The sequence below is a fragment of the Grampus griseus genome (assembly GCF_964374135.1).
Source record: "Grampus griseus genome assembly, chromosome: 7".
Classification (NCBI taxonomy): domain Eukaryota; kingdom Metazoa; phylum Chordata; class Mammalia; order Artiodactyla; family Delphinidae; genus Grampus; species Grampus griseus.
In genome coordinates, this window is record NC_139001.1 from 109,184,109 (window position 1) to 109,193,944 (window position 9,836).

Sequence of the window (9,836 nt, forward strand, 5' to 3'; positions counted from 1 at the left end):
CTCATGCAGCTCAATATCAAAAAAAACGGACAACAATCCAAAAATGGCCAGAAGACCTAAACAGACATTTCTCCAAAGAAGATATACAGATTGCCAACAAACACATGAAAGGATGCTCAACATCACTAATCATTAGAGAAATGCAAATCAAAACTACAATGAGGTTTCATCTCACACCAGTCAGAATGGCCATCATCAAAAAGTCTACAAACGGGGCTTCCCTGGTGGCACAGTGGTTGAGAATCTGCCTGCCAATGCAGGGGACATGGGGTAGAGCCCTGGTCTGGGAAGATCCCACATGCCACGGAGCAACTGGGCCCGTGAGCCACAACTACTGAGCCTGCGCGTCTGGAGCCTGTGCTCCGCAACAAGAGAGGCCGCGATAGTGAGAGGCCCACAGATCGTGATGAAGAGTGGCCCTCGCTTGCCGCAACTACAGAAAGCCCTCGCACAGAAACGAAGACCCAACACAGCCAAAAATAAATTAAAAAAAAAAAAGTCTACAAACAATAAATGCTGGAGAGGGTGTGGAGAAAAGGGAACCCTCTTGCACTGTTGGTGGGAATGTAAATTGATACAGCCACTACAGAGAACAGTATGGAGGTTCCTTAAAAAACTAAAAATAGAACTACCATACAACCCAGTAATCCCACTACTGGGCATATACCCTGAGAAAACCATAGTTCAAAAAGAGTCATGTACCACAGTATTCACTGCAGCACTATTTACAATAGCCAGGACATTGAAGCAACCTAAGTGTCCATCGACAGATGAATGGATAAAGAAGATATGGAACATATATACAATGGAATATTACTCAGCCATAAAAAGAAACGAAATTGAGTTATTTGTAGTGAGGTGGACGGACCTAGAGTCTGTCATACCGAGTAAGTCAGAAAGGGAAAAACAAATACCGTATGCTAACACATACATATGGAATCTTAAATTAAAAAAATGGTTCTGAAGAACCTACAGGCAGAACAGGAATAAAGACGCAGATGTGGAGAGTGGACTTGAGGACACAGGGATGGGGAGGGGTGAGCTGGGACAAGGTGAGAGAGTGGCATGGACATACATACACTACCAAATGTAGAATGGATGGCTGGTGGGAAGCAGCTGCATAGAACAGTGAGATCAGCTTGGTGCTCTGTGACCACCTAGAGAGGTGGGATAGGGACGGTGGGAGGGAGACACAAGAGGAAGGGGATATGCGGTATGTGTATATGTATGGCTGATTCACTTTGTTATACAGCAGAAGCTAATGCACCATTGTAGAGCAATTATATTCCAATAAAGATGTTGGGAAAAAAAGGAAAGCATCATTACGATGTGAGAGCCACCATCATCCATTTTAAAAGTACAAGACAAGCTCTTTAACAATCAGACATTTTACATCATTCCTTTTACTCCTTGAAATTATATTTCCATTTCACTTCCCCCACAGAATTTTATCCTGATGTTATACATTGATATTTTTATGCTTGACAGTCTTTTTTTTTTTTTAACATCTTTACTGGGGTATAATTGCTTTACAATGGTGTGTTAGTTTCTGCTTTATAACAAAGTGAATCAGTCATACATAAACATATGTTCCCATATGTCTTCCCTCTTGCGTCTCCCTCCCTCCCACCCTCCCTATCCCACCCCTCCAGGCTGTCACAAAGCACCAAGCCAATATCCCTGTGCCATGCGGCTGCTTCCCACTAGCTATCTACCTTACTACGTTTGGTAGTGTGTATATGTCCATGACTCTCTCTCGCCCTGTCACAGCTCACCCTTCCCCCTCCCCATATCCTCAAGTCCGTTCTCTAGGAGGTCTGCGTCTTTATTCCTGCCTTACCCCTAGGTTCTTCATGACATTTTTTTCCTTAAATTCCATATATATGTGTTAGCATACGGTATTTGTCTTTTTCTTTCTGACTTACTTCACTCTGTATGACAGACTCTAGGTCTATCCACCTCATTACAAATAGCTCAATTTCGTTTCTTTTTATGGCTGAGTAATATTCCATTGTATATATATGCCACATCTTCTTTATCCATTCATCCGATGATGGGCACTTAGGTTGTTTCCATCTCCGGGCTATTGTAAATAGAGCTGCAATGAACATTTTGGTACATGACTCTTTTTGAATTTTGGTTTTCTCAGGGTATATGCCCAGTAGTGGGATTGCTCGGTCATATGGTAGTTCTATTTGTAGTTTTTTAAGGAACCTCCATACTGTTCTCCATAGTGGCTGAACCAATTCACATTCCCACCAGCAGTGCAAGAGTGTTCCCTTTTCTCCACACCCTCTCCAGCATTTACTGTTTCTAGATTTTTTGATGATGGCCATTCTGACTGGTGTGAGATGATATCTCATTGTAGTTTTGATTTGCATTTCTCTAATGATTAATGATGTTGAGCATTCTTTCATGTGTTTGTTGGCAGTCTGTATATCTTCTTTGGAGAAATGTCTATTTAGGTCTTCTGCCCATGTTTGCTTTGGGTTGTTTGTTTTTTTGTTATTGAGCTGCATGAGCTGCTTGTAAATTTTGGAGATTAATCCTTTGTCAGTTGCTTCATTTGCAAATATTTTTCCCATTCTGAGGCTTGTCTTTTGGTCTTGTTTATGGTTTCCTTTGCTGTGCAAAAGCTTTCAAGTTTCATTAGGTCCCATTTGTTTATTTTTGTTTTTATTTCCATTACTCTAGGAGGTGGGTCAGAAAGGATCTTGCTGTGATTTATGTCATAGAGTGTTCTTCCTATGTTTTCCTCTAAGAGTTTGATAGTTTCTGGCCTTACATTTAGGTCTTTAATCCATTTTGAGTTTATTTTTGTGTATGGTGTTAGGGAGTGTTCCATTTTTTTCTTTTACATGTAGCTGTCCAGTTTTCCCAGCACCACTTATTGAAGAGGCTGTCCTTTCTCCACTGTACATTCCTGCCACCTTTATCAAAGATAAGGTGTCCATATGTGCGTGGGTTTATCTCTGGGCTTTCTATCCTGTTCCATTGATCTATCTTTCTGTTTTTGTGCCAGTACCATACCATCTTGATAACTGTAGCTTTGTAGTATAGTCTGAAGTCAGGGAGCCTGATTCCTCCAGCGCTGTTTTTCTTTCTCAGGAATGCTTTTGTTATTCGGGGTCTTTTGTGTTTCCATACAAATTGTGCAATTTTTTGTTCTAGTTCTGTGAAAAATGCCAGTGGTAGTTTGATAGAGATTGCACTGAATGTGTAGATTGTTTTGAGAGGTATAGTCATTTTCACAATGTTGATTCTTCCAATCCAAGAACATGGTATATCTCTCCATCTATTTGTATCATCTTTAATTTCTTTCATCAGTGTCTTATAATTTTCTGCATACAGGTCTTTTGTCTCCTTAGGTAGGTTTATTCCTAGATATTTTATTCTTTTTGTTGCAATGGTAAATGGGAGTGTTTTCTTGATTTCACTTTTTAGATTTTTCATCATTAGTATATAGGAATGCCAGAGATTTCTGTGCATTAATTTTGTATCCTACCACTTTACCAAATTCATTGATTAGCTCTAGTAGTTTTCTGGTAGCATCTTTAGGGTTCTCTATGTATAGGATCATGTCATCTGCAAACAGTGACAGCTTTACTTCTTCCTTTCCAATTTGGATTCCTTTTATTTCCTTTTCTTCTCTGATTGCTGTGGCTAAAACTTCCAAAACTATGTTGAATAAGAGTGGTGAGAGTGGGCAACCTTGTCTTGTTCCTGATCTTAGTGGAAATGCTTTCAGTTTTTCACCATTGAGGATGATGTTTGCTGTGGGCTTGTCATATATGGCCTTTATTATGTTGAGCTTGACAGTCTTTTATTGATCAGTCTCTCATATATCACAGCAACAAAACATGTATGCAAATTTGTTTAAAATTTGTTTCCTATAACCGTAAATAATAAATAATTATTAAATATAAAAAAGAATATATTACAAAATCATTATTAGTGGCAAAGTAGGACATTTATAGTGAAAAAATTGCCAACTTATCAACAAGATATAGTAATTATGAACATGTATAAACAACAGACTCTCAAAATGCATGGGAAAAAAAAAGATAGACTTGAAATAAACAATTCAAATATAACAGAGATTTCAATGCCTCATTTTCAATACTGGATAAAACAAGTAAACAGAAAATCAATGAAAAAGTGAAGACTTAAATAATGCTATAATATGCTATACAGATAAAATAATGCTATATAGATATAGAGCACTATATCTATAGAACACTGAACCCCAAAACAGAAAAATACACGCTTTTCTCAAATACATGTGCAACATTTTCCAGGACAGACCACTTGTTAGGCAATAAAACTTATCTCAGCAAGTATAAATAGATTTAAGAAATATGATGTATGTTCCCTGACAACAATGCAATGAAATGAGAAACTGATAATAGAAAGAAATTTGGGGAATTTACAAATATGTGAAAATTAAATAACACATTCCTAAAGAACCAATGGAACAAAAAAGAAGTCACATGGAAAACTAGAAAATGCTTTGAGAAGAATGAAAATAAAAACAAAACATACTGAAAATTATTGGATACACCTAAAGTACAACTTAAAGATAAATTTATAACTGTTGGGAACTCCCTGGCAGTCCAGTGGTTAGGGCTCAGCACTTTCACTGCCATGGACTGGGTTCAATCCCTGGTGGGGGAACTAAGATCTTGCAAGCCATGCAGCATGGCCCCCTCCAAAAAAAAGAGAGAGAGAGAAATTTGTAACAGTTAGTGTTTATATTAAAAAAAAAAAGATCTCAAATCAATAAACTAAACTTCTACCTTAAAACACCAAAAAAGGACGAGCATGTTAAACCCAAAGCAAGTAGAAGGAAAGAAACAATAAGAATTAGAAGTAGAAACAAACCAAAAAAATTAAAACACAATAGAAATTTTTTCAATCAATGAAACAATGGTTCTTTGAAAAGATCAATAAAATTGACAAAATTTTAGCTAAATTAACCAAGGAAAAAAAGAGGGAAGATACAAATATCTAAACTCAGGAATTAAAGGAGAATTACTACCAATCTTACAGAAATAAAAAGGATAAGGGAATACTATGAAGAACTGTATATCAATGGATTAGATCACCTGGATGAAATAAAGAGATTGAATTAGAAATTTTAAAACTTTTCACAAATAAGAAGTCCTAAGCCAGGTAGATGGCTTCAAACATTTAAGAAAGAATTACCACCAATTATTAAAAAAAAAAAATACTGAACCTAGTATTACTCTGATAACCAAACCAGACAAACACGTTACAAGAGAAAACTACAGATTGATAACTTTGTGAATACAGATAAATCCTCAACAAAATACTAGCAAATCTAATCCAGAACGTTAAAAAAGGGGACTCTAGGGCTTCCCTGGTGGTGCAGTGGTTGAGAGTCCGCCTGCCGATGCAGGGGACATGGGTTCGTGCCCCGGTCCGGGAAGATCCCACATGCCGCGTAACGGCTATGCCCGTGAGCCATGGCTGCTGAGCCTGCGCGTCTGGAGCCTATGCTCCACAACGGGAGAGGCCACAACGGTGAGAGGCCCGCGTACCGCAAAAAAAAAAAAGGGGGGGGACTCTACACCATGAACGTGTAGGATATATCCCACAAAAGCAAGGTAGGTTCAGCATACAAAAATCAATGTAATAAACCACACTGATAGAATAAAAGAAAGATACATGATCATCTCAACAGACAACGAAAATGCAAGTGCCAAAATCCAACTGCCTACTCAAAAGACTAGGAAGAAAAGGAAATTTCCTCCAGCTGATAAAGGGGATCCATGAAAAACCCACAGCTAACATCATACTTAATGATGAAAAACTGCATATGTGCCCCCTAAGATCAGGGACAAGCAAGGATGTCCAGTCTTGCCACTCATATTTAATATTGTACTGGAGGTCCTAGTCAGAATATGAGGCAAGAAAATGAAATCAAAGGAATCCAGACTGGATAAGAAGCAAAACTATCCCTATTTGCAGCTGACAATCTTGTATACAGAAAATCTAAGAAGTTCACAAAAACAATATTAGAGCTAATGAATGAGTTCAGCACAGTTGCAGGATACAAGATCAACACTGAAAAATCAGTTGTATTTCTATACACTAGCACTGAACAATACAGAAATAAAATTTAGAAATAAATTCCATTTATAACAGCATCAAAAGAATAACAAAGTCTTGTACACTGGAAACTATAAAACATTATTGAAAGAAACTGAAACAGATCTAAATATACGGAAAGACATCCCATGTTCATGGATTGGAACAAAATATTTTGTAGGTGACAAAACTCTCAAAGTGATCTACAGACTCATTATAAAACTGAAACTAACACACCACTGTAAAGCATTTATACTCTAAAAAAAAAAAGTGATCTACAGATTCAATGCAATCTCTATCAAAATCCTCTATCAAAATTCCAATGGCCTTTCTTTGCAGAAATGGAAAAGCTGATCTTTAAATTCATATGGAGCTACAAGAGACCCTGAAGAGCCAAAACAATATTGAAAAAGAAAAATAAAGTTGGAGGACTCACACTTCCTGATTTTAAAAATGACTACAAAATTATAGCAATCAAAACAGTGGGGGTACTGACATAAGGAGAGAAACTGGTGGAATAGAATTGAGAGTCCAGAAATAAACCCGAACATCTACAGTCAAATGATTTTTGACAAGGGTGCCAAGACAATGGGGGAAAAAACAGTCTTCAATAACAGGTGCTGGACAACTGGATATCCACATGCCAAAGCATGAAGTTGGACCCCTACCTCAAATAATATGTAAAAATTAATTCAAAATGGATCAAAGACTAAATGGAAAAGCTAAATCTATAAAACTCTTAGAAGGGAACAGAGGTATAAACATCATTTTCTACCTACCACCCTTAGTTTTTGAATGCAGAACTTACCTAAAGTGAACAAATTTTAAATATACATTTTACATATGCACTTACCCACATAACCACCAAACAGATAAAAATATAGACATTTCCGGGACCCATAAAGGCTCCTTTGTACCCATTCCCAGTCACCCTTTCCCCACAAGGGTAACCATCATCTTGACATTTATTGCCATAGATTAGTTTTGCCTTTTAAAATTTCATGTTAGTCGAATCATACAAGACAAACTTTGTATTTTTTTTTCTTTTTTTTGGCCACACTGTGCAGCTTGCAGGATCTTAGTTCCCCAACCAGCGACTGAACCCATGACCCTGGCAGTGAAAGCATGGAGTCCCAACCAATGGGCCACCAGGGAATTCCCTGTATTTATTTTCACTTAATATCTTATGTCTCTGAAATTCTTCCACATTATCTATATGAGTATTTTGTTCACTTTCCTTGCTGTGTAATATTCCATTATAAGCCTATACCTCAACTAATTTACCCATTCTACTACTGATGGACATGAAGGTTGTTTCCAGTTACTGGCTATTACAAATAAAACTTCTATGAACCTCTTTGAACATGCTTTTTTGTAAACATAAACACATATTTCTGTTGGATATATACCCAAGGAGGGAACTGCTAGATCTCTAAGACATGCATATAGTTAGCTTTAGCAGTTCTGGCCGAACATTTCTTCAAAGTGATTGTGTTAAATATATATACTCTCACCAGCAATGTAAGAGAGTTCCAGTTCTTCCACATCCTCAGCAACACTATTAGTCATTCTGGTGGTTATGTAATATCTCACTATAGTTTTAATTTACATTTATCTGATGATTAATGATGTTGAGTACCATTTTCATTGGTTTACTGGCCACTTTGATATCCTCTTTTGTAAAATGACTGCTTACGTATTTTGCACATTTTAAAACTTTAGATACAAGAATTTTGTTGGATATGTTCATTATGGTGTCTTCTCCTTACACTCTGTTTATGATATCTTCACTCTAACAAATTTAATGGAGTCAGTAAGTATACAGTGGAGAATTTGGGCAAGTCCTTGATGAGGTGATCAAAATTAACATCACATATAAAGGATGGATGAACATCCTGTGTCTCTAGGTGTGATACTCTGAGAAGGACACAATGTAAACTAAGCAGTTTTCTGAGAATGTATAACCTAAATACAATTCATAAAGAAACTTTAGACAAATAAAAAATAAGAAACATTGTACTTAAACAAAAAGGGAGACTGCATTCCTCAGAAATGCCAGTGAGATAGAAGTCAAAGAACGGCTATGGAAATGTTGCAGATTCAAGGAGAGTAAAGAGACATGGCAACTTCATCCATCCTGACCCTAGACTGGATCCTGTACTAGAGGGAAACAGTGCTATAAAGACCATTATTAGGTCAACTGACAAAACTGGAATACGCACAGTTACTATTTATTCAGAAAGGCTACATTCCAGTTACTGCTGTCTCTGCTATCCTTTTTCCTTTTATTCCCAACATCAGAGCCTTTATTATTTGCGTAGTAAATGATAAAAATGCGCATGTGTGTTTTGGTGGTTATTAACTGGCATGAAAGATATTAGAAATGAGTTTTCATTCATGAAACTGGTGGGGTTCAAATAAGTAGGCTGGCTAAAATACCAAAGAAACACTCCTCTACTCTTGTATGAACAACGTATAAGAGCCCATATTCTTTACTCTCTAAAATTTTTAGAATGTTTTTATTGAATTATAGTTGATTTACAACGCTAGTTTCTGGTGTACAGCAAAGGGATTCAGTTACACACACACACACACACACACACACACACACATATATATATACACATATTCTTTTTCATATTCTTTTGGTTTATTACAGGATACTGAATATAGTTTATTATGGTTCCCTGTGCTATACAGAACCTTTCTTAAAATCTATTTTATATAGATTAGCTTGAATCTGCTAATCCCAAACTCCTAATTTATCCCTCCCCACCCCCTTTCCCCTTTAGTAACCACAAGTTTGTTTTCTATGACTGTGAGCCTGTTTCTGTTTCGTAAGTACATTCGTTTGTGTCATATTTTAGATTCCACATATAAGTAATATCACATGATATTTGTCTTTCTCTGCCTAACTTACTTCACTTAATATGATAATCTCTAGGTCCATCCATGTTGCTGCAAATGGCATTATTTCACTTTTTTATGGCTAAGTAGTAGTCCAGTGTGTATATGTACCACATCTTCTTTATCCATTCATCTGTCAATGGACATTTAGGTTGTTTCCATGTCTTGGCTATTGTAAGTAGTGCTGCTATGAACACTAGGGTGCATGCATCTTTTTGTCCCAATATATGTCCAGGAATGGGATTGCTGGATCATATGGCAATTCTATTTTTAGTTTTTTAAGGAACTTCATACTGTTTTCCATAGTGGCTGCACCAATTTACATTCCCACCAACAGTGTAGGAGGATTCCCTTTTCTCCACACCCTCTCTAGCATTTGTTATTTGTAGACTTTTTAACGATGGCCATTCTGACCGGTGTGAGGTGGTACCTCATTGTAGTTTTTATTTGCATTTCTCTAATAATTAGCAATTTGAGCATCTTTTTATGTGCCTGTTGGCCATCTGTACATCTTCTTTGGAGAAATGTCTATTTAGGTCTTCTGCCCACTTTCTGATTGGGTTGTTTCTTTTTTTGTTATTGAGCTGTATGAGCTGTTTGTATAGTCTGGAAATTAAGCACTAGTAGGTCACATCATTTGCAAATATTTTCTCCCAGTCCATAGGTTGTCTTTTCATTCTGTTTATGGTTTCCTTTGCTGTGCAAAAGCTTATAAGTTTGATTAGGTCACATATGTTTATTTTTGCTTTTATTTCTATTGCCTTGGGAGACTGACCTAAACATTGGTATGATTTATGTCAGACAATGTTTTGCCTGTG